The following is a 25,893-nucleotide window of genomic DNA, read 5'->3' as shown; positions in this document are numbered from 1 at the left end:
CCTTGGAGAAAATACAAGCACTGTTGAGGTTGGCCATGAAGTCCTGTGGGACTGGATACCGGTCGGGAATGATAGCGTCGTTTAATCTGTAGTCATTGCAAGGTCTCCAGCTACTGTTGACCTTTGGTACCATGTGTAGTGGCGAGGACCATAGGCTGTCTGACCTGCAGACAATGCCCAGCTCTTCCATGTGAGTGACCTCCTCTTTGGTGAGCTTGAGCTTGTTGGGTGCTAGCCAATGGGTCCGAGAGTGGATGGACGGACCCTTGGTCAAAATGTGATGCTGCACTCCATAGGGCAGCTGAGTGGTTGAAAACTGTGGGCAAAGAACGGCTGGAAACTCGGCGAGGAGGCATGAGTAGCGGTTTGTAGCTGTGTCCACCATGGTGAGGTGAGTGCCTACTCATTTGATGTTCCAAGGGGCACACTTTGAAATGTCTCCGCGTGGACCAGCCGCCTGCCCTGTAGGTTGACGAGGAGAAAGTGCACCTAGAGAAAGTCCGCTCCCAACAGGGGCTTGTTGATTGTGGCCAAGCTGAATGCCAGTGGAAATCCGTATCTACAAAATGCAGGGGAATGCATTTGCACCCAAAGGTGGAGATGGCGGAGTTGTTGGCTGCACAAAGGGTGGGGCTGTGCGGTCTCATGCGCATCTCAAGGTGAGAGGGTGGAATTATGCTTATATTGGCTCCTGTGTCGACGAGGAACCTGCAGCCTGAGATGCTGTCCCACACATGGAGTAGGCTGTTCCTTTGGCCAGCTACCATGGCCAGAAACAGCGGCTGGCCCGCTTGTTTCCCTGAAATGAGTAAGGTTGAGGGCATTTTCGAGTCTCTTACCCCCAGTGCTAGTTATAGAAGCACAGATGTTGCTCCATGGGGTTCTGAGTCAGGTGGGAGGGGCACTTCTCTGCCAATGGGCATGGTTTGCAGGGTGGTTGCTACGACGGTTTGGTTAGTCAGTGAAGAGCCTCTGGATTTTCACATTTCGTGTGGTAAAGGCTACCTTCCTAGGGTCGCTGAAATTGGCATCAGTGAGCAGGAGGCGAATATCCTCGGGCATGTGCTACAGGAAAGCCTGTTCAAACATAAGGCAGGGCTTATGTCCCTCCGACTGTGCAAGCATCTCATCCATCAAGGCGGATGGCATGCGGTCCACTAAACCGTCGAGATGCAAGAGCCTGGCTGCCCTATTGAGGCGTGAGAGACTGTAGATGGTTATGAAGAGGTTTTTTAAGGCTATGTATTTACCCTCCTCTGTGGCGCTTGGATGAGGTCATCTACACAGCCAGCGGTCTCTTGGTCGAGGGAACTGACAATGTAGAAGTACTTGCTGGAGTCCAAGGAGATTTGCTTGATCAGGAACTTGGCCTCCGCTTGGCTGAACCAAGTGCAGGGCCGGTTGGTCCAAAACATGGGTAGCTTGAGCGCTACGGCACCAACCGCAGCAGGATCCATATAGTAGGAGTCTTTAGAATGTGGAGACTCATTGGGGTCACCAAATGCAACTTGCTGGATGCAAGCGAGTGAACAGACTGGAGACACAGACTATGAGCACTGAAGTCGCAGCAGGAATGTTTATTTAAACCACGCGCTTGCTTTTCAGCGAAGTGGTCAGACCGCACAGTAGCTGACACAAGTGTGCATGCCAACATCAGTCATGGAGCAGAAGAGATGGGAATACATCGCCATCTCTGCCGTGACTGCCTTCCCAACTGCACGTAACAAGTGAGGCTGGTTCATTGCGAAAGATTTGGGCCACAGTCTTTTTTTGGCAATATTTTTCATCTTTTCATCACTTTAAAATAACTTTAAAGTAGTTTTTATTAAATTAACTTTTCTTAAATGAACTTTTTAAAATAAATCCCGTGGTAGTCGATAGGTTGTGTGATATCTCCAACGGCATCATGTGACGTCCTCTGGGCCTTTACATCTGAAGCATCGTCTAGAGTTGTACTCTATTATGAAGATGAGGACATCTTCCAAGAGGTTAAATAGATGAGGAAATTAGAACATAGAACATTACTGCAAAGTACAGGCCCTTTGGTTTACAATGTTGTGGTGACCTGTAAATACCTAAAAAACTAAATTCTGTTTGGAAAGTATTAGGTTCGGTGGGTTCACAGAGAGGCAAGTTAGGACACAAGTGTTACAATCAAAGGTAACTTTATTGAACACACTAGAGACAAATAGGGGAAGACATCAAACAATATTTAATTCTTTGGCTTGGCTTCGCGGACGAAGATTTATGGAGGGGTAATGTCCACGTCAGCTGCAGGCTCGTTTGTGGCTGACAAGTCCGATGCGGGACAGGCAGACACGGTTGCAGCGGTTGCAAGGGAAAATTGGTTGTTTGGGGTTGGGTGTTGGGTTTTTCCTCCTTTGTCTTTTGACAGTGAGATGGGCTCTGTGGTCTTCTTCAAAGGAGGTTGCTGCCCGCCGATCTGTGAGGCACCAAGATGCACGGTTTGAGGCGATATCAGCCCACTGGCGGTGGTCAATGTGGCAGGCACCAAGAGATTTCTTTAGGCAGTCCTTGTACCTCTTCTTTGGTGCACCTCTGTCTCGGTGGCCAGTGGAGAGCTCGCCATATAACACGATCTTGGGAAGGCGATGGTCCTCCATTCTGGAGACGTGACCTACCCAGCGCAGTTTGATCTTCAGCAGCGTGGATTCAATGCTGTCAGCCTCTGCCATCTCGAGTACTTCGATGTTGGAGATGAAGTCGCTCCAATGAATGTTGAGGATGGAGCGGAGACAACGCTGGTGGAAGCGTTCTAGGAGCCGTAGGTGATGCCGGTAAAGGACCCATGATTCGGAGCTGAACAGGAGTGTGGGTATGACAACAGCTCTGTATACGCTAATCTTTGTGAGGTTTTTCAGTTGGTTGTTTTTCCAGACTCTTTGTGTAGTCTTCCAAAGGCGCTATCTGCCTTGGTGAGTCTGTTGTCTATCTCGTTGTCGATCCTTGCATCCAATGAAATGGTGCAGCCGAGATAGGTAAACTGGTTGACTGTTTTGAGTTTTGTGTGCCCGATGGAGGTGTTGGGGGGCTGGTAGTCATATTGGGGAGCTGGCTGATGGAGGACCTCAGTTTTATTCAGGCTGACTTCCAGGCCAAACATTTTGGTAGTTTCCGCAAAACAGGACGTCAAGCGCTGAAGAGCTGGCTCTGAATGGGCAACTAAAGCGGCATCATCTGCAAAGAGTAGTTCACAGACAAGTTGCTCTTGTGTCTTGAAGAGACTGCCATCCATGCGGTACCGGATGTAAACAGCGTCTTCATTGATGTCATGGCTTGTTTCAGCATCATGCTGAAGAAGATTGAAAAGAGGGTTGGTGCGAGAACACAGCCTTGCTTCACACCATTGTTAATGGAGAAGGATTCAGAGAGCTCATTGCTGTATCTGACCCGACCTTGTTGGTTTTCGTGCAGTTGGATAACCATGTTGAGGAACTTTGGGGGGCATCCGAGGCGCTCTAGTATTTGCCAATATTTAATTACTCTACTACTAAACAACTATATGGACATTCACATCAGACCAAGGTTGGACTCCTATACCAGTGACCACCTATCTTCTACATGTTCCCACAAGTGTACACACTTCACAGACAGGGACTTTCAACACACTCCCAATTCCCTATACCAACAGGGGTGCAGATCTCTGCAAGCACTGATCTATCATAATCTGTGGTTCAACTTAAGTCTGGTGCACACCTTATCTGTGACTCCTCCAGTGATGCCCACAGTAGCGACCTGGCGTAAAGCACAGTCCGGGGCATGGACCACAAGGCAGAGAGAAAGAAATGTGGTATGCATCAATATTTTACACTGTCTGAGCTGGGCTTCTGATGAATGATGACACTGATTCATTTTATTGAGCCAATGGCAAGTTGTGCACTAATGGGTGGCCAGATTTGAACCTTGAATGGCAGATGTTGTGACTTCTGAATAAGTTTCAGATGGGGAGGATATGCGACCCTCTGCAATCCACAGTGTTCCAGATAGAGAGGCCACGTGTTCCTCCACAATACACATATAACATCCTCCCTACCTCATAACCATATTTTTCTTGCATCCATATGCCAGTCTCAGTCTCCTAAATGCCCCTATTTTTCCAGCCACCCCCAGCAAATTATTTCAGGCACCCACAACTCTGTGTAAAAAAAATACCCCTGATGTCTCCCCTAAACTTCCCACCCTTCACTTTTACAGATGTTTTCTGGTGTTTGCTATGCCTGACCTGGGGTAAATGTGCTTATGTATATGCCTCTCATAATCTTGTAGGCTCTCAACCTTCTTCGTTCCAAAGAGGAAAGCCTTAGCTCTGCTAACCTTGCCTCATAAAGCATGATTTCCAATTCAGGTAACATCCTGGTAAATCTCCTCTCCACCCTCTCCATCTCTACCACATTCTTCCTGTAATGAGGTGACCAAAACTGAACACAATATTCCAAGAGTGGTCTCACCAGATTTTCATTTACAAAATTGAAAAAATAAAGATGAATCTAAAGTGGAGAGAATAATATAATGGACAAAGCTTGTTGTAGTCCATGATTTTTTTCATTAATTTGATCATATCGGGGAGGCAGGTTGGCAGGCTCACAAATGAAAACTTGAAGAGGAGCATGTTAGCAAGTCTTTTAATGTTCCTGGGAAAGGATAAGAGGCCACGGGAACACAAAGGTTTGACATGTTGCTTTGAGTCTTTCAGCAAGTTCTGTAGATCTGCAATTGCTGCATGTTCTGAGTTATTTCCCCCAATTCCCAAAGTGAGAAATTAACTGATTCGCGGGCGCTCATGGAGCAGCAGGAAGTGTGACCACTGGCACTGATACATGAAGAAAGCTCAGCTGTTCCTGAAACATACATAACAGAAAAGCACATTGGGGTGTGTGATGACAAGCCTTTTGGACTTTGCTGGTCACAATATAATTGTAAATGCTACAAGTGTATTTATGGAAGATTGCTGTGATTTTTATGTCATTTCCTTGTATCCTATTCTCTGGGCTGGGAGACCTCAAAGCCCTCCTTCCTCCTGCTGCATCTGTGTAAACAGCCCTGGCACAATAAGGTGATCTTTTGAGCAATTATCAAAATGTTGGTAGCAAGTCTTACTTGTGAGATTTGGGCTCAGAAAAGTTCCTCAAAGAGTCATGGAGTTTACATTTGAAATGTTAAATTGAGTTTCCAGCCAGCCATTCATTTTGCCATTAAAAACAATCCCATTCAACCATTCAGATCAGGATTGGAATTTCCCCCCCCCCCCCAGTGTTCTGCTTAATATTTAGCCTCAGCTAGCCCCATCAGCAAACAGATGAATTACCAACAGGTCCTTGTTTCCATTTGTTTACTTTGCACTGGTTGTCTGGTGTGTTTATCTGTAGTACAATAGTTACTACTCTTCAGTGCCAGTTGGCTTTGCATGAAAACCCTTTAGGATATCCCAAGGGCAACAGTGTTGTTTTTCTTTCTTTCAGTGGACATATTGCTAATAATCAAAGAAAATACAGGGGAAAATGGAATAATGGAAATTTGAAAAATAAAAAATGAGAGAAATGTACAGTGGATCTGTTCAACCCTATAATGAAAGGACAATTTACTGTACAACATCCCTCCATGAGAAAACTAAAATCTGACGCTCACAAGGGTACCAAAAGATAGATCTTGCAGGTGGATTTTTAACAATCTTAGTCTGAAAGCTAAGTTTTCAGTTTTATGTGGCAATTATGCTTATTTACTGCAAGTGCAATGAATGAAAATTTCTGTAGCCATGAAAATTTATAGTAATCTCAGTCATGCGCCAACAGTGCACATCACCATAGCAACAAAATCTAGTCTTTTCAGCAAATCAGAAAAATACAGAAGGCAGCTGTTTGCAGCATTTCCTCTTTCTGATTACATCTGTTTTTTATTTCATTCTACTACAAACAGACTCCCACACAAAAATATCGTGGTCTAGAAATTGGATTGGACCCAAAGTGGAACATATTCTTCATACAGCACGTTGCTGGATAGTCACTCAATTGCTATGGGAATGTTGCTTTGTTGGGGATTTTAATGTAATATTTTTAATTTTTAGTTTAAAGATACAACATGTTAACCCACAGCTCTGGCCGACAAGCCCATGCCGCCTAATTACGCCCCTCTGTAATTAATCTACTAACCCCTTACGTCTTTTGAATGTGGGAGGAAACCAGAGTACCTGGAGGAAATCCACACAGTCATGGGGAGAACATATAAACTCCTTACAGACAGGTGAGGTTGTCCCAAAACACCCCCCCCCCCCCAACTCAGAATAATTTAATACCATTGACTATTTACAGCAAGATCCTGGATACCTGGTGCCAAAAGGGGATCAGGTGATTCGAGGACTGTTATGAGCAGGGGTAGCTCATGTCATTTGAGCAGTTAAGAACTAAATATGATTTATTAAATAGGACACTCTTTTGCTACTTTCAGTTAAGATCTTTCTTGCGGGACAAATTGGGTCCAACCATGACCCTACCAAAGGGCAGTGACATGGAGAATCTGATTCGAAGAGGGAACACATCAAAGTTTATTTCGGCAATGTAATCCCTGTCCAAGTGGAGGGCCCGAAACCAGGGCTTTATAGGTTAAAGCAGATTTGGGAGTTTGACCGAGGTGTTACAATAGATGAACGGTGCTGGCCAGACCTGTGTTGTGATAGCATGACCACAATAATTAACATGCGATATAGACTGGTACAGTATAACTTTCTTCACCAACTATATCTCACACTGCTGAAATTGAATAAAGCTAAACCAGAAATTTCGGACCAATGTTTCAGGTGCGGCATAGAGACAGGAACTTTTGTGCACTCAACCTGGTCATGCCCCAAAGTGATGCCCTTTTGAGTAGAGCTAGGCCAAGCCCTAGAGAAAATCATATGTAAAGAGTTCCCACAGGACCCAGAGTTATTCCTGTATTACGGACATAAGAATTAAAATGAAGCTGTCCAAATTTAAAATCCAATTTGTGTTGATTGCTCTGGCAGTGGCCAGGAAGTGCATAGCGGTTACCTGGAAGTCAGACTCTCATTTGGGTATTACACTTTGGAAAATGGAAATGCAGAGCTGTGTTCCCTTGGAGAAAGTTACTTATAATCTAAGGAAAAAATATGAAATCTTTCTTAAAATCTGGCAACCCTACCTGTGTTACATAGGCACAAGGATATAGTGTGGTCCCCTGTGGTTCACTGTCTGCGCTCCCCCCCCCCCCCCCACTCCCTTTGTCCTTCCTCCTTTGGGGAGAGGATGGGGTTGTCCATTCCAACCAGGTCAAATCGAGATGAATATAAGAGACCTGAAGGATGGGCGTTGAGCTCCAGCAGACCCTGTGGCTAATGTGTTTTTCGTCTTCTTTTTTCTTTTAATCTGTCATTTGTCCTCGGTCAATAGCGTTTTGTTTCTTAAGTTAAGTGAGTATATTTTGTCCTTTTATTTAAGTCAAGTTTCTTTATGGTTAATGTGTTTTTTCTCTTGTAGTTATTTTGTGTGGGATGGGGTGAATAGAAGAAATGTAAATATATTTGATAAATGTAATTGTTGTATTGTGAATTAATGGAACTGTTTGAGTTGGGAAAAATTATAAATAAAATATTAAGAAAAATTCCTTACAGACTGCAGTAGGTTCAAACCCAGGTCACTGCCACTGTAATATAGTTGGACTAACGATTATGCTGTATTTTAAATGGAATGTCAAAGTAAATGTGACATCTTGTTCTGTGGTCAACCATCCTAAGTGAGAGTTAGTCTATCTGCTCCTTTCTTCCCTGCTCTCTGCATCAGTGGCTCTCAACCTGATTCAATGGACACTCATCTGGAATGTCTCCTAAAAGCTAATAAATACCCAACTATTTGAATGTCAAGACTAACCAACCCACTCCACAGATCAGTGCAGTAACCATATCCCTTAGCAAATGGTGATACAGTGGACAGAAAAAATAGATTTCAAAGACTATTAGACATCCCTGCAGAGTTTCAGCTTTGACACCACTGGGGACAACACGCATTGATCCTTCTGTAAAAGGGTTAGGGGGCAAAAGTAACATGAGAGGAAGCTTCTTCACTCAGAGAGTGGTGGCTGAGTGGAATGAACCTTCGGAAGAGGTGGTTGCAGCAGGGTCAATTTTGTCATGTAAGAGAAGGTTGGATAAGTGCATAGATGTGAGGGGATTGGAGGGTTATGGACAAGGAGCGAGGAGATGGGACTAGAGGAGTTCATTTAAATTGGTGCAGACTAGAGGGCCAAGATGGCCTGTTTCTGTACTGTAATTCTTATATGTTATATGGTTATTCATACAAAGAAGCTAGAATAGAAGAGGCAAACAGAAAATGAGAATCTGAACATCAAGAGCTGCTGATTTAAAAGCTTCCCTACACCTGTGCGAAATTCCCTGTGCGAAAGCAATTTTCCATATTGGTCTAATCAATCACCTTTATACTCATCATAGTACTAAAAGACTAGATGTCATTGTCTTACTTGAGAACGAATGACCACCAACAAGTGTGTGTACATTACTGTCTCTTCTGAAGTGAGTATTGGGAGCACTGGACTCTGGTCTGAGATGAGGAAGTTGCTGGGCTTGGCATTTAGTGTACAGAAAAATAGGGAGTGGGGACAAGGCAGCCAACTGGATAATGCCTTGATGCAACAGGTGCAGTGGCTAACTCTCAGCAGCAGTGAGCCAGGTTCAATCCTGAGTACGTGCTGGAGATTGCTATTTCCTCCCACATCCCAGAGATGTATGGGTTGGTACATTAGTTGGACACTATAAATTGTCCCTGATGTTTAGATGAATGATAAAATGTAAGGAGAATGAAATTAACATAGGATTAGTGTGAATGGATGGCATATCACTTATCTATGCAGTAATAACTTCCAAATCCCTCCCTATTCCGTTGATTTTGTGCTTCTAAAATTGGTAAAGCATGCTTCAAGAGTAAATAAATTAATTTCACAATAAAACCTTCCAATGTAAAGCATGTAATGTAAACTGTGATTCAACAACTTAATATTTTGTGAGCCAGTTTTTGAAACCGTAGTGTTCCAATATGGATCCAACAACATTAAGCTATATTCTAATATTTCTTTTAGAAGGCTATTGAATGACTAACTGGTCTAGATTTCTGTGAACCCAAGGGTCAGCAATCATGTAATTGACTTTCAAGAAAAAAATCTGTTTTAGAGCATATATTCAATCAGATTGATCTGAGGGAAACACAAACATTGTCGATGCAGGGATCTTGAGCAAACAACAAGATGCTGGGGGAACTCGATGAGCCAGGCAGCATTCATGGTTAGAAATGGACAGTCAATGTTTCGGTTCTGTGGTGGTACACCACTGGTCTACTGCAGGGGGGAACTCTGTAGCTGCAGAAGAGCATGGGGAGAAGACAACACCTGGCCGGCTGTCAATCAGCCGACCTGAATGGACCAAGCGCCACCCGGTTGGGTGTCAATCACCCTCTGGGATACAAGCCTGAGCCGGCCCTTCGAAGACACTCTCAGTGTTTAGAGCAGCACAATCTAACAGCTGGCTCTGTGGAAGTTTACATCGAATAAAACCTGTTGTACAGTCTTTTGGTTTTGTGTGTTTGCTTCTGGCCAACAGTGCACCACAGGTTCAAGATCCTGTATGAAGTCTAAAGTTGAAAGAGGCTATATGGAGGGGGAAAGAAGCTGGGGAGGAATTGAGTAGTGATAGGTATTCGACAGAAATTGGGAGAGGTGGAAGGACAAGAATGAGGGAGAGAACAATAGGAAAGGAGGAAAGTTAGAGAGAAAAATTACCCATCTCTATGATACTTCTGGGTCAAAAATGTTGGCACTCATACAGTGTTTGAATAAAGTTTTTGTGTTAGTAGATATTTGGATGCCGTTCAATGAAATATTAATGATATGAATCATAGGATTTTACAAGTTGAAATTATTCTGATGAGAAAACAAAGATTCTACTACAATTAATAATGAGAGGGTTACCAAGTAGCCTTTATTAACCCATTCCAGAACTGAATGAACCTTACCTTTGTCCTTATGACTCAGAAGAGCCTTTCTCACATGAATTATTGATATTTTTTACTGTTTGCCTTAATCATTGCAAGCATTTCAGATCATTAATGATCTCATTAAATGATAAAACAGGATTGTACATTTCTATGTCAGGGCAAAAAAGAGAAAAGGGACCATGGGGTGAGATAGTGATCACCAGTAAAAAAAATGACATGAAGGAAACAATGATTGTTGCAATTGAGAGAGCCGGCAGGTTGCTTTAAGTTTGTCGTTAGGAAATGGTGCATTGATAAAGACTGTGGGCGAGAATACGAAGAGAGAAATTACGGGAGTTCATTGAAACGAGCAAGGGTTGATGAACATTGCAAGAGGAAGAGAAGTTAGGGGAAGAGGGTTATAGATTACAGAAGAGACACATCACATCCTTTTGAGCTCAACATTAGTGAAAATTCAAAGTTCAGATTTATTGTCAGAATATACACGACATCACATGCAACCCTGAGATTCTTTTTCCTGTGGGTTGGGTAGAATTTTTACTTATCAGTACAAAAAAAACCTGTTCTCAAGAAAAGATATGTATACAAAATTCAAGCCAGTCATCTCTTTGTACAGCAGCTATTGATAATGATTCAGGAAATACTTTGCATCATTCATTCTGCTACTGACTTTCTCTTGTCACAGTCAAATCCTCGATCTCTCCTTTGTTCTAACATTTCAACCGCAACTAATATTCCCCTTGTACTGTACTACTTAAAACCAAAGTATTCTCATCAAAGATGAAAGCTCAATGTCCTAAATATATTTTTGACATCCTGACTGTCATGCTTAGGGTAAGGGTTAAGGGTAGGGTTAATAGTTGAAAGTATTTCCAGCATTCTTTGTTTCTAATCTGGTAAAGTCCTTGCACTCTCGATCTGGCTGCTTTTGGTGCCCTTTATCTGTTGGCTTTCCCATCCTCGGGAAATCTAGCGACAGGGCAAATATGGATGACTGCCAACCACAGATGAGAGGCGCTCCACATAAACACTAGCCTGCCTTTCCAGGTGGGTCTCCCTGATCTCTCAAACCTGTCTTGGGAAAACCACAAGTATGTGCATTTGTTGTGGTTTGCAGTCAGGTCATAACCAAAACAGTCTGCTAGATGAGGGTTGAAAGTCTTCCTCTTCTTTCATTCACCCCTACAATCCTTTATTTATTCCTTATTGGAGTCCCATTTGAAGAGCCATGGTTTCTTCAAGTAACCTACCATGTCATGTGTACCTTGAGAACAAAGGACCAAGAAACAGTTCAATCCAACCCCATCTATGCACATTCATGTTTCTCAGCCTTCCATTGGATACATTCAGAAGCAAGGAAAAAGGACAAAGAGTCACTTCAGAAAATGAATTGACTTCCATGGGAATTTTTTCAGTGTTGGCTGCTGGTCTCCAAATGTAACATACTCCTTATGGATGCAGACACAAACTTGGAATTTTCTTGCTCAGCTGGCAAATAAACTGTGCTGAGCAGCAAGGTGTTTGGAAGATAAGAGTCAGATACCAAAACATTGCTGAGGAAAAGACTATGAGTAAATTAGATGATGCCGTTGAGGCAGATACTTTGTTTATTTAGCCATCTGTATTGGTCAAAGGACTGTGTGTTTAAAGTAGTGAATGGTTGTCAGAAACAATCATATATGGATTTAGTTGTAAATTACAGTAAACAGATTGCAGTATGATGCAAGAAGCTTGCCATCAAGTTCAAGTTTATTATCATCTGACTATACACATACAACCAGACGAAAGTGTTTCTGCAAACCACAGTGCACACACATAAACACAATACACATCACATAATGATCAAATATATACATAAAGTTATAATTTAAAGTAAAAGTGCAACTTGGCTGGGTACAGTAATAAATTCTAGGAACCTTCAAATTATATATGTCAGACAGTGTGGTATGAATGATTACAGAGTTTTTCAAAATTCTTAACGGCCGATTTGTATTTTTCAAATCCAGCAATTAATTGGTGTCATCATAACAGAAAACTAACATTGGGAGGAGTGAAGCTTCCAGAAGAAAATGTTATAAAAGACTACAACTTGTGAAGGATCATTTCTCTGTACTGATGCCAATAGAATACTTGTGCATTAGTTTGTGCATTAGTTGTTAGTTTAATTTTAATTTAATGTTTGACTTAATTTAGAAATACAGTACAATAATAGGCCCTTCACCCCCCCCCCACCCCCCCGCCCCCCACCATGATGCACAAATGCCCCAATTAACGTACAACCCTGGTACATTTTTGAAGGGTGGGAGAGAACTGGAGCACCTGGAGGAAACCCATGCAAACACCAGGAGAACATACAAACTCCTTACAGACAGTGACAGCATTGGGCGAACTGCTATGTCAATCGTGCCACCCTTTTATCATTTTTTTTAATAAAATGTAGTTAAAAGCTGAGTTTAATGGTGAATGCTAAATTTCCTCAAATTCCCCAAGGAAATCTTTCATGATGTAGTGCAGAATACATACTGAAGAGCACACAGATCAAAAATTCTGCTCAATGAGGTCAGCACCAGGGCCTGGCTACAGGCAAGTGACTGGGCGCCACACAAAACTGTGATGTCATGCTGTCAAATGTTTCAGAAATAATTTTATCACCAGATTAAATTCTTACCCTGCCCTTTCATTGTCCTTGAAATTCTCTGTCATTAAAATGTTCAATGGATAATCCCAAAAGCTATTTGACTTTCTTTATCCTTTCATGTCCATTCAAATCCTTGAGTCTCTACTTTGCTGAAATAAGCATCTCATAAAAATTGAGATAGTTATAAATAAATTCAGTAGAAAAAGACTTTGGCCATACAAGCACCTTTGTATGTGTGGTAACAATGAGTTGTGGGTCTAGGACACTGTTCCTGACTTCAACTCAATGAAACTTGATGTCTCAGCACTCAGCAGATGAGTGAATTTATGTCTGTAGATCACATCCTGCAGATGAAGCTTAAATTAATAAAATGGTAGAAATCAAAATTAAAGATGCTAGGTGTAAAGAGAATGAATGTAAAAGCAATTGATTCACTTGATTGTTGGCCCAATGAACTGACCAAATAGGCAAGTCAGCAAGCAGGAGCTGGGATTCTCCAGGTTGCAAAGATTGAGATCACTGAATGTCAAGTTAGATGAAGGTTGAGCTCAGTTTGATGAGTGAGAGAAAGTGGACAGAACTAAGGGAAAAAAAATATAATGGATGTTTAGTCCATTGCTATTCACTCTGCTGACCCATGTCTGTGCAGCTAAACAATGCAAACCACGTTATCAAGTTCACTGACAACACGACCTTGGTGGGCCTTATTAGTAAGAATGAGGAGTCAGTGTACAGAGATGAGCCAACAACCTGTATCTGATCATTAATAAAACAAAACAAAAGAGATGGTTGTTGACCTCAGGAGGGCTGGGGGGGGGGGGCTGGGGGGGGGGGGGTGGGGGGGGACATCGCTCTGTTGACCACTGATGGCTCGACCATTGAGGTCATCAAGAATATCAAGTTCCTTGGAGTACACTTGGCAGAGAATCTCACTGGTCCCTTAACGCCAGGTCCATAGCCAATAAAACCCAGCAGCACCTCTACTTCCTGTGAAGGCTAAGGAAAGTTCATCTCCCACCCTCCATCCTCACCACATTCTACAGAGGATGTATCAAGAGCATCCTGTGCAACTGCATCACCACCTGGTTTGGAAGCTGTAACAGACTGCGAGACCCTGCAGGGAATAGTGAAGTCAGCAGAAAAGATCATTTTAGCGGGGTGGGGTCCTACCATGAAGGACATGTACAACATGATGCAGGCAAAAGGCAATAAACATTGTGAAGGACTCCACACACCCTTCTGCCATCTGGTAGGAGGTACCGTGGCACTCGGACCCTTACATCTAGATTGGGCAACAGTCTTTTCCCCCAAGCCATCAGGCTCCTGAATTTCCAAGACATGTGGATAGAGTACCATGGAGTTTTACTGTATACATACTAATATTTTATTGTGTTTAACTTCTATTCTAACTTGTATTTATGTAAGTATGCTCCATGGTCCTGGAGAAACGTTATCTCATGTGAGCATGGTATGAACGATAAATAAAGGTGACTTGACTTGACTTGATATCAAAAACCATACTGTAGAGATCAAGCCTACTTCCTGTTCTCCAGTATGCTGACTCAAATCAATTTGCTGCTCTTGGGGGCACAGGGAGAGTGCCAAGGCAGTGATCCGAGTCTTCAACGCTGCAGCATTAATGTCCACTGATCTCAGAGGTCAGCGTTTTGCCTTACTTGTGCACCTACTTAGGTGTGCTGAATAAGGATGGAATAGCTGATAAAATTAGCAGCTTCAGGTGTAACTGCCAGCTCGGATTCAGAAGATCAATCCAATTATAGAAATATAATCTGCTGTTGATAGTGATAAGAAGGATTTTGCAAATTAAAAAAAAATTTGAACTAATAATTTAGTTATTTGTTTCTTGTGTCACTTTATTATTATACATCACTGCTTGAATTGTACTGGTAAAATTTGCTTTTTTCAGTTTATGAAAAGAACATTAATTACTGCTATTTTCAGTGAAGCAGGATCAATGGTAGGTAACAGAGTATGAGGAAATGATAGACAATGCTTTTGTTTGTATTGAATACCTGCTTATTTTGTTCTAAAAGAAATGACTGATAAATATATCAAAAACAAAAAAAACCCCAAAAGGAACATCATTTGAACAGCTTCAGAAAAAAGAGTGAAGGAGCAGGAGTAAGAGAGGGAACTATGACTCTCTCATCGTTCGACCATGATGCCTGGTGGGATGCCATCGTCTTCACAGGGCAGGCTGGAAATCAACATTGGGATTAATTTAATGTCTCTCTCCAGTAATGTGGAGAATATTGTGAATACATAAGTGTGGTGATATGACAACCAGTGTACTGCAGGGGGCGACCTCTGTACCTGCAGGAAGGCCACTGAAGGGGCTTGACTCCACCTGGCCAGCTGTCAATCAACTATCCTGGATATAAACCTGAGCCAGCCCCTCCTGGGCCGTGGAGCCATCGGGACTGAAACTGGTGTACAGACTTTTAATGGATTAAAGCCTGTAGTACCTACTTTTCTGTGTTTTTGTGTTTGCTTGCTGCACCACAGCGCACCACTCTAAGCTACTGGTAGCGCTGAGAAAACTATTGGTATTTTCTAAACTGATTAACACTTCAGAAAGGTAGACATATGGGAGTTATGGAGATATCCAATTCCACCCTGTGAACCTTCCATTAAAAAAAACCTCATATGGTTTTCCATTCTTTTCCTTTGATAACATACCTTTGATGCAGTAAAATTGTGATCCAGAGTTACATGAAATGTTGTTCAATATGATTCACTTCTCTTCTGCTTCAGATTTCTACAACCTTCCTAACTAAACTTCCCTGAAGCAATGTTGGAAAAAAATAAAAGTCTTGCATAAATCTGCTCCAGATCAGGTTCTATTTGTTGACAGAAAACATTGGGAGAATGAGATATGGGAAACTTCTTTTGAATTCAAATTCTGAAACCAAATATTGATGCTTGAGTGATTAAAGAGGCAGTTAACTTTGCAAACCAAATGTCCCCAATCCCACTTGTCAAGTTTTGTAAATAGCAGAGGAAAATGAGCACAGATAATATCTAATATCTGATGACTCATTTGAAGCCAGTTGAACAAAGCTCTCACTAGATATTGTGGTGTAATACACTTTTCTGTGAAGTCAGTAGGTTTAAATAAAGGGAATGTTAAAAATAGAACCCAGTGAGTTTCAGTGGAGTGTAGAAACAAGGGCTCAGTGAGTTTCTGGGGAGCATGGGAAACAGAACTAGGTGAATTTAAAGGGAGTACAAGATGGAGTATGGGAACTGGGGATATTGGGAACCAGGGCCCTAGTGTGTTGATGGGAGCTCAATGTAATGATTTGGTCCCACAGCATTGAAGTGAACAGGAGCATCAGTATTTGGAGCCAGATGCTGGACAATTGGACAGCTGATTTTCCAAGTTTTACTGTATCTGGATATATTAATGGAGAAAATAGTTCATAGAGTGGAAACTTAGGACATTCCATAAGCTTCCTTTTCCCTGCTTACAAAAATAATCTTGAGAAATAACTCAAGACCCTGTAAACAGAAAATCCTCGTGCACCTTGCAGCCAATCCTCAAACATCCCAACCCCCAGGCAGTTTTTAGTTTTCTTCTTGCAGATTCATTTCACTGTAACTTCTGCGCCTGTGCTTTTTAGTGAAGCTGTTACTTCTAAGCCCAGTTCCCAATATGAGGCCGTTGTTGCTATCGTATAATGTGTAACAAAGCCATTCAATGTTGACTCCATGTTTTACAAATTATCTCTCTGGTTTCATCAATTAACTGTTTTCCCAACTTGCTGTACACATTATAGGTTAGTAACAGCAACAAAAGCAAGAGCAGATTTCTTTTCATATTTGCTTCCAAATTTAACAGACTGGAAGGCCACAGAGTTTCCAAAACCAATAATTTTCACTCGAATGTTTCTTTCCAGCATGAATAATTTGGTGTGAGTTCATAACTGGCCAGGGAATCATGAAAGCAATTCTGTAATCATACCCATTTCATATTTTACTGTCTGTACAGGGTTGTGGGTTACAGAACTTCTCACCAGTCAGGATGAGCCACAACCTTTGTCAGTTGTTATCCCTAGAAAATAAACTCCACAGTAATGTCCACTGTAGTAGCACCTCAAACTCAAATTTATTGTCATCTGATTATACACAGATAACCTGACTAAACAGCAGATCTCCAGACAATAGTGCACACACTCAGGCACACAGTACACCCAACATACAACTGGAAATATATATATATATAAAATAAATATAAAAATATATTTACTGTATATAATTATACTTCTTTGGCTTGGCTTAGCGGACGAAGATTTATGAAGGGGGTAAAAAGTCCACGTCAGCTGCAGGCTCGTTTGTGGCTGACAAGTCCGATGCGGGACAGGCAGACACGATTGCAGCGGTTGCAGGGGAAAATTGGTTGGTTGGGGTTGGGTGTTGGGTTTTTCCTCCTTTGCCTTTTGTCAGTGAGGTGGGCTCTGCGGTCTTCTTCAAAGGAGGTTGCTGCCCGCCAAACTGTGAGGCGCCAAGATGCACGGTTTGAGGCGTTATCAGCCCACTGGCGGTGGTCAATGTGGCAGGCACCAAGAGATTTCTTTAGGCAATCCTTGTACCTTTTCTTTGGTGCACCTCTGTCACGGTGGCCAGTGGAGAGCTCGCCATATAACACGATCTTGGGAAGGCGATGGTCCTCCATTCTGGAGACGTGACCCATCCAGCGCAGCTGGATCTTCAGCAGCTTGGACTCGATGCTGTCGACCACTGCCATCTCGAGTACTTCGACGTTAGGGATGTAAGCGCTCCAATGGATGTTGAGGATGGAGCGGAGACAACGCTGGTGGAAGCGTTCTAGGAGCCGTAGGTGGTGCCGGTAGAGGACCCATGATTCGGAGCCGAACAGGAGTGTGGGTATGACAACGGCTCTGTATACGTTTATCTTTGTGAGGTTTTTCAGTTGGTTGTTTTTCCAGACTCTTTTGTGTAGTCTTCCAAAGGCGCTATTTGCCTTGGCGAGTCTGTTGTCTATCTCATTGTCGATCCTTGCATCTGATGAAATGGTGCAGCCGAGATAGGTAAACTGGTTGACCGTTTTGAGTTTTGTGTGCCCGATGGAGATGTGGGGGGGCTGGTAATCATGGTGGGGAGCTGGCTGATGGAGGACCTCAGTTTTCTTCAGGCTGACTTCCAGGCCAAACATTTTGGCAGTTTCCGCAAAGCAGGACGTCAAGCGCTGAAGAGCTGGCTCTGAATGGGCAACTAAAGCGGCATCGTCTGCAAAGAGTAGTTCACGGACAAGTTTCTCTTGTGTTTTGGTGTGAGCTTGCAGGCGCCTCAGATTGAAGAGACTGCCATCCGTGCGGTACCGGATGTAAACAGCGTCTTCATTGTTGGGGTCTTTCATGGCTTGGTTCAGCATCATGCTGAAGAAGATTGAAAAGAGGGTTGGTGCGAGAACACAGCCTTGCTTCACGCCATTGTTAATGGAGAAGGGTTCAGATTATACTATATATATATAAGTAATATACATACTGTATACAATTATACTATATATGTCATATATAGAATAAATGTATATAATAATCCGTATATATTATATATATGTCATTAATATATTTCAAATATATATATATATTATAGCTATCCAAAATAAACATGTAGAGAAATAATTTATGGGTTTCTAGAATTGTTCAACAGGCTCTCCACTTGCTGGAAGAAATTGTTTCCCAGCCTAGCAGTCCTATTTTTTATGCTCCTGTACTTTTTCTTAGATGGCAGTATCTCAAAAATACTGGATGGCAAGGGTCCTCAATAATTCTATGAGCCCTTCTTTAAGCACCGCTCCCTATATATATCATTATTACGAGCTCCCATTTTACTAAAATGGAATTATCACTGTAAGGGATAGTTTAGACAGAAGGGACTGAATGGTCACAGTTAACATTTAACATTTCATACAAGCACAGCACAAGTCATAGCCCAGTGATAATTTGATACATTGGAAGATCTCAGGGAAGGCTTGTCACATTCTGTTCTAGATTGGATACACATTCAAAGACACTGATTTTCCAAGCGAGAACCATTATTTAAATGGAGATAAGCTAGGGAGTGGGGAGGTGCAAATGGATCTGGGTGTACTTGTCCACCGGTCACTGAAGGCTAACATGCAGGTTCAGAAAGCTGTGAAGAAGGCAAATGGCATGTTGGCTTTCATAAAGAGGGGATTGGAGTATAGGAACAGAGACGCCCTTCTGCAGTTGTACAGGGCCCTGGTGAGACCCCACCTGGAGTATTGCGTCCAGTTCTGGTCTCCAATTTTGAGGAAGGACATACTAGCTATAGAGGGTGTGCAGCACAGATTTACAAGGTTAGTTCCAGGGATGGCAGAGTTGACATATGCTGAAAGGCTAGAAAAACTGGACTTGTATCCGATGGAGTTTAGAAGGATGAGGGGGGACATGATTGAGATATACAAAATTATCAGGGGGATAGACAGGGTGAAGTCTGATTACTTGTTCCCAATGATGGGGGAGACGAGGACTAGAGGGCATAGTTTAAGAATACAGGGTAGGCCCTTTAGGACGGAGATGAGAAAACATTTTTTTACCCAGAGAAGTGTGAATCTGTGGAATGCTCTGCCACAGAGGGAGGTAGAGGCAGATTCGCTGATTATGTTCAAAAGAGAGTTAGATAAGACTCTAGTGGGCAAAGGAGTTAAGGGTTATGGGGATAAGGCTGGAAAGGGGTACTGATAGTAGTGATCAGCCATGATCTGTAAAATGGCGGTGCTGTCTCGATGGGCCGAAGGGCCTACTCCAGCTCCTATTGTCTATTGGCTATTGGCTGCTGAAGAGAAAGCAGTTTTTTGAAGCAGCTCTTGTAGCCAACCATTTTTGCGGAATTCAGAGCAAAGTATGTTCTGTGAATAACTGAGCCTTTTTGGTGGATTGACCTATGCCAAGAGGGTCTTTTTGGGAAGCAAAGTGCTTCATTTTGAATGTGACTAACAGTGAAGAACACTTGGAGAGACTGCTTCATTTTAACTGTGATTAGCCATGAAGTTACTTGGAGAGAACAGTGACAGGGTCTTGGAAGCTTCATTGAGGCCACCCAGTTCGAGTCTTGCCTATAAAAAGACCAGGAGTGCATGACCACAGCTTGTCTGGATGGACATTTCTTCAAAGGCAACACAAGAAGAATTTGTGAGTCTAGCAGCCGCATCTCCAGTCTTCCTATTAGTTCATCATTAATTCTGAGCATCAAATTTCAAAGGCCTTCGCTTCAACACTGAATTTAAAAGACTGAACCTTGAAGTAACTTTCTGGATTTTGGCCTGTACTGTAATGGTTTGGGTCTATCACACACACACACACACACACACACACACACACACACACACACACACACACACACACACACACACACACACACACACACACACACACACACACACACGCACACACCCCCTCCCCCGCTGGCATACACTAGGCTTTTGTGCATATATGGGGAAAGATGTAGTGTTAAGGATACTTTAGGAGTTAAGACTATAGTTTAAGAGTAAGAAATAATATTTGTGGTTTAAAATTAAACACTGTCTGGTTCAATGTCAATTGCTGCTCGTTACGTGCGGTTCATAACACATTGATAGAAGGAAGGGAGATCCCAGTGATCTTCTCAGCAATTTTAATCACCCTCCATACTGACCTCCCGTCTGATTCATTGCAGCTACTATACCAAATGATGATGCAGTCAGTTAGGACATCTCTATTGTGCCCCTGTAGAATGTTATTAGGATGGTGGCTGGTAGCCTTTCCCTTCTCGACCTTCCTAGAAGTGTAGACGCTGCTGCCTTCTTGACTAATAATGTGGTGTTATGGGTCTAGGATAAACCATCCATCAATGTGCACGCCACTCTCTCTATTACGGAGCCATTGGTATGTAGTGAAGAGTGGACCTTTGTCCTGAAATCCACAATCATCTCCTTTAACATTTCCACGTTGAGACTCAAGGTTGTTCCTCTTGCACCACTGTATCTGAGCAGATTACAGCAATAGTGGACCAATAGAGTGAACTGGTACACTGCAAAAGTGTTCAAAAAGCATTGCAGCAGTGGATGTGCAATACATATTGCATTCCTGGTCCACCTTTCAAAAAGCAGAGGAATTAATCTTTCACCTAAGGATCTGGATCACACAAACACAGCACTTTTAAAAGAAATGATTTATTCATGTGTTTAAAGTTACCATTTCCACTTTAGAAGACTTAGAAGTTCCCAATTAGCTCCTCGCAGTAACTTCCGTCATTTTCAAGAGAAATATTGCAACATCATTGGTCTACTCCCCAACAACAGCTGTTCAATAGAAACTCAAATCCTCAGACAATAACATTTTGATCAGCAGAGCAAGTTATTAGGCAACAGGAGACATGGAATGACTCTCCTTGGCTTTAATCTCAGTTGGAAGCTGCACAGCAGATCTGTCACAATATATTTGAATTTTTAAATTTCTGACTCAATGATAAAAGGTAAAACTTAAACATAGGCTATTTTTGCAATATCTCTGAATGTTTTTCAGAAAGGTTTTGCAGGTATGATAAAGTTGGAGGTGTAACCTGAATATGCCTGGATTCATGTGCTTTTTTGACATTTGACAATTAATAGATTTGTTTCATCTGGATTACACTTACAAGTGGCTCCTTCTTTCACGTTCATTACATGCTTAGAAATCTGTCAGTGAGGGAGGAACAATATTAATTTAAGGACCAAACAACATGCCCAAATTTTAGGTTAGGTACTGAAGAACTGTGCAGACCATTTAACAGAGGTCTTCATAGACATCTTCAACCCCTCACTGCAGCAATCCATTGTCCCTTCAGGTTTCAAGACAGCCACCATCATCCTGATACCCAAGAGGGTGACAGTAACAGGTCTCAATGACCACCGCCCTGTGGTGATGGAATGATTCAAAGTACACCTGAGACGCTGGACCCATTTCAATTTGTCTATAGAAGAAACTTTCCACTGATGATGCTATAGCTTTGCCCCTTCACCATCCTGACCAACCTGTAGAATGACACTTCATATGCTAGGCTGTGGTTCATTGACTTCAGCTTGGCCTCACTAGGATTAAACACCTCTCACTGTTACTGGATTCTGGACTTCCTAATGGAAAGACCACAGTCTATCTGGGTTGGTAGCAGAATGTTGAGCACCATCATGCTGAGCAGTGGCGCACCTCAAGGCTATGTCCTCAACCCACTCCTGCTCATGCTACTGACCTACGACTGCATCACCAGATCCAGCTCTAACGGTGTCATCAAATTTGCAGATGATACAACAGTGATCAGTCGCACTACAGAGAAGAGGTGGAAAATCTCATGATATGGTGCAAGAGTAACAATGTGAGCCTCCACGTGGGCAAGACAGAGATGACCGTGGACTTCAGGAGGACCAGGAATGACCTCAATAACTCTGAGGTGGAGAGAGTGGAGAGCACCAAGTTCCTTGGAGTTCACGTAACTAGTGACCTGGCATGGACACACATCTCCTCACTTGTCAGGAAGGTGCAACAGTGACTGCACTTCCTGAGAACAATGAAGTGAGTAAGTCTACCGACCACCATCATGTCAACCTTCTATAGGAGCTCTGTCAAGAGTGTCCTGGCTGGCTGCATCACCGTGTGTTACAGTTGCTGCAGAGAAATGGATCGGAGGTTAATCCACAAGACCATAAGAGTGGAGGAGAGGATCACTGGAGTCTCCCTCCCCCTCATTGACGAGGTCTACTAGGATCATTATCTGAAGAGGGCTCACAAAATCATTAGGACTCCTTCCACCCTGCACACAGCATCTTTCAACTGTTCCAGCATAAAAGAGATATGGTGCAAGAGTTACAATGTGGGTCTCAGACCAACGCTATTAGGTTGAGAAATAGGCAGTGGGAATGCTCAACGACCAAAGGAACTGTTCATACTAACCATCTGAGACTCTCATATTCACAAAATATTTATTTATTTCTATATTTGAATATGTCCTACATATGTATTGTTGTCCGTATGTGTGCGTTATCTGAGTGTGTGTCTGCATGTTTTGCACCAAGGACTGGAGAATGTTTTTTCATCGGGTTGTACTTGTGCAATCTGATGATAATAAGCTTGACTATTTTTAAACAAATAGTGACTAGAGTAAAATGATTCTCCTCTGATAAAGTCAACAATATAATATAATCCTTAGCTTTTCCCTCTTTTGATATAGACAGCAGAGCCTCACCCTCTCAAAAAATCCATCGTCTATCCTTGGAGTCTGATAGCTTGAGGACATTTCCTTATTAAAATCCCCACATGTACTTTGCATGTTTCATGAACAAATGTGTTGAAGAAGCTCAACATGTCATGCAGTGTCCATGGTGAGCAAAGATATACAGTATAACTAACGTATTGGGCCTGAGCCCTTTATCAAGGTGTGAGCAAAAGGCAGGCAGGCACCTGAATAAAATGGTCAGGGGTGGGGAGAAGAAGGGGCAAAGGAGGAGCATGGATCAATAGAACAGAGGTTGATATGGGTGGGAGGGCAGAAGAGAAAAAAGCTGAGGAGATAAGGGGAGGGGCTAATTCTCTGAATGGAGAGGGAAAGGAGTCGGAAACTGGAGGAAAGATGATAGAGGAAAAAGTAAAAGAGAGAAAGAGAGGAGGGGACTAATGGAAATCAGAGGTCAGTTAATACTAAATGGTTGGAGAGTGCCCAGACAGAATATTAGGAGTTGTTCTTCCAAGTTTGCAAATGGCCTTGGTTTGACAGTGCACAAGGCCATGGACCGACATGATGGTGTGGGAATGGGATACGGAATTGAAATGGTTGGCCTCTGGGAAGTCCCTGTTATTGCAATGGACCGAGAAAAGATGCTCAATGAACCGACCTCCCAGTCTGTGTCCAATATCTCCGACATGGAGAAGGCCACAATAGGAGCATCGGATGCAGTAGATGACCGCTGAAGAATCACAAGTGAAGTGTTGTGTCATTTGGAAGGACAATTTGGAGCCTCAAATGGTGGTGAGGGGAGACGTGAGGTCAAACTGCAGTATTTCCTGTGGTCCCAGGGGTAAGTACGCAAGGGACGATTGATAGAAATGGATGAAAAAACACACAAATGCTGGGGAAGCTCAGCAGGTCAAACAGTGCCTTTATAGAGCAAAGGTAAAGATACATCACCAGTGTTTCAATCTTGAACCTGAATAGATGAGTGGATGAGGGAGCGATCCCTGCAGAAGATAGAGGGAGGAGAGGGGAAGATGTGCCTGGTGGTAGGAAATTAAGGAGAATAATATGTTGGATGTGGAGGCTGGTAATGACAAGGGGAACTCTGTTCTTCTTGTGCCTGGGTCCAGAGGGGGCCAAGGCAGATGTGCGGAAAATACAGGAGATGTGGCAGCAGAGGAGAAACCACATTTTTTGAAGGATGATCTGGAATGAAGGTCTCTTCCTGGTAGTAGATGCAGCAAAGACAGAGGAATTGAGAGAAAGGATAGAGTTGAAGTAACTGTGGAAGCTATTGGGTTTGTCAAGAGTTTCTCTACCGAGTTGGAATCAGTGTGATTGGAAAAAAAGGGATAGCGTTGCCAGAGATGGACCATGTGAATTTTAGGTTGGGGTGAAAGTTCACAGCAAAGCGGATGAAGTTGATGTGCTCTTCAAGTGTGTATGAGGCAGCACAAATGAGGGTGAGAACGAGTTCTGCCTGACGAAGAAGTGTAGTGGTGGAGGGGGGATTGGTTGGGTCTGTCGGTGAGAAAGAAAGAAGGGTTTTGAAATCTTTGGTGTGGGGGATGGAAGTGTATTGAGATTGGACGTCCATGGTGAAAATGAGGTGGTGGAGTTCAGAGAACAGGAAGTTGTTGAAGCCCATGTCAGGTATCACAGATATATGTAGGGAGGGAATAAACCAGAGTGGGGGGTCGGGGAGTGTCAAAATTAAGTTGGTGGAGTGGGAGAACATGGAAACAATAGGTCTACCAGGACAATTGGTTTGTGGATCTTGGCTGGGAGGTAGAACTGGGCAGGGGAGGGTTGAAGAACAATCAGATTAGATGCCATGGGAAGTAGATGACCGGAATTGATGAAGTCAGTGATAGTACGTGAGATGGTGAGATGGTATCTTAATGATTTTTGGTGGGGTCCTTTTCAAGGGGTAAGAGAAGGCATGTGAGAGCTACTGTCTGGCCTTGGCCAGGTAGATTCAGTGCACTACCCTTGTCTGTGGGTTTGATAGTGAGGTTGTGTAGAAAGATTGGAGTGCAGAGCATTCCAGGGGGGCTGAGATTAGAATAAGTGAGGGGGAGTGGTAAAGTCGAGACAGTTTATGTCTCAGTGTCAGTTGGAAATATAAAAATCCAGAATTGGCAGAAGAATAAAATGAGGAGGAAGAAGGATTAGGCTGGAAAACAGATTTTCAGTGGAAGGTGCAGAACCCTGGTGGTGTTGTATCCGTCACGTGTTGGGCTGGTCACTGCTGGTGATGCATCAGTGGTGACACTCTTCATGCTCCCCATTCTGGCCCGCGAATGAGACAGAGATAATGGAAGAAGAGTTCAGCATTGTGGCGTGCACGGAACTCGATGAGGTGTGGCCGAAGGAAGACGAAGATGAGGCATCAACTGAGGACAGAGTGTCCCATATCCAAGAGTTCTCTATTAAACCCTGCCCCACCCTCCACCCTCCACCTTCCCCCTCTGACCTTCCAATCCCTCCAATTCCTCCCCAAATGCCCCTAATCCTTCCCCTTCACTGATCCAATCACCCTCCTCTCCCCAACACCCTCCACCCTACCACTCTGTCCTCAGTAGAGGACTTTGGCTTCCCATGGATGCAGTGTGACCTTCTTTGTTTCTCCATCATTCATATATCAAACAACAATTACAGCATCAGCAGATTTTTTGTTTAACTCTGTACTTTGCATGTCCTTATTTCTGTCTGATGACTAATCTGATAATCCCTCAGATTATTTAGAGCAGCCGTTCTCAATGAGGACTGTATGATTCCCCTTGGGGGGCGGTGGGGGTCACAGCATGTTTAAGAAACTGAAATCATACAATTTTTTTGTGTTTTTTTATGTAATCGGTTGGTGAGACGTACAGAAGAAACCAATTAAACTTGACTGCTTCACAGAGAATGGGGCACATATAACTTGAGCAGAGTCCCAAGGGGGCCTTAGCCAAGAAAAGGTTGAGAAAGGCT

The 25,893-nt window shown here is 43.0% G+C and overlaps 1 long non-coding RNA gene across 1 annotated transcript in view; it reads left to right on the top strand.

Moving 5' to 3' along the window:
- The window catches only part of LOC138739331 (uncharacterized), a 334,221-nt gene that overhangs the window by 307,702 nt on the left and 626 nt on the right, over nt 1–25,893 (top strand). The gene's annotated exons all lie outside the window — the stretch shown is intronic.

This window comes from Narcine bancroftii, chromosome 7, assembly GCF_036971445.1.
Source record: "Narcine bancroftii isolate sNarBan1 chromosome 7, sNarBan1.hap1, whole genome shotgun sequence".
Classification (NCBI taxonomy): Eukaryota; Metazoa; Chordata; class Chondrichthyes; order Torpediniformes; family Narcinidae; genus Narcine; species Narcine bancroftii.
The sequence above is the reverse complement of the archived record's forward strand: the minus strand, read 5'-3'. Positions and strand labels throughout refer to the sequence as shown.